Genomic DNA, 758 nt, shown 5'->3' with positions numbered 1-758 from the left:
CCAGTGGTGGCCTGAGGCTGGGAGTGCTGCTGGCAGCTCCCAGGAACTGCTCCATCCTCCCAGGCAGCCCACATCTGCAGCCAGGCCTTCTAGTGAGATAAGGACTTGTTTTCTCTGGAAAGTTTCAGGGGAAATGAAGTGGCTAGTTTGAGTCAATCTGAGAGCCAAACACTCTTTGCTTGTCAGAGAGCCGTGGGAAAGTGTCCTGCAAGATGCTTCCTGCATCCCTGTAACAAGATCCCCTGCATCCCTGAGCATCCCTGGGGCATCCCTGGGGCATCCTTCCCACACTCCTGCACCACCCCTGCAGCCCCTCCTCTGCACCATTGTGATGTCTGATGCAGGGTGTGGCTGATGCATTGGGGTGACTGACCCACCAGAGCTGTGCTGCCATTCAGTGAGACCTGGACAGCCTGGAGAGCTGGGTGGAGGAGAACCTCATGAAGATCAGCAAGGGCAAGTGTTTGGTCCTGCATCTGGGGAGGAGTAACCCCCTGCACCAGTACTAGTGAGGGGTGAACTGCTGGGAAGCAGCTCTTCAGAGAAGGATCTGGGAGTTCAGGTGGACAACAAGTTGCCCCTGAGCCAACAATCACCCTCACAGCCAAGAAGGCCAGTGGTGTCCTAGGGTGCCTGAGGAAAACTGTGTCCAGCAGGGCAAGGGAGGTTCTCCTCCCCCTGTACTCTGCCCTGGTGAGGCCACCTCTGGAGTATTTGGTCCAGTGCTGGGCTCCCCAGTTCCAGAGCGACCAGGAGCT

Source organism: Merops nubicus, unplaced genomic scaffold (genome assembly GCF_000691845.1).
Source record: "Merops nubicus isolate BGI_N331 unplaced genomic scaffold, ASM69184v1 scaffold4613, whole genome shotgun sequence".
Classification (NCBI taxonomy): Eukaryota; Metazoa; Chordata; class Aves; order Coraciiformes; family Meropidae; genus Merops; species Merops nubicus.
Note: the sequence above shows the minus strand (reverse complement) of the source record.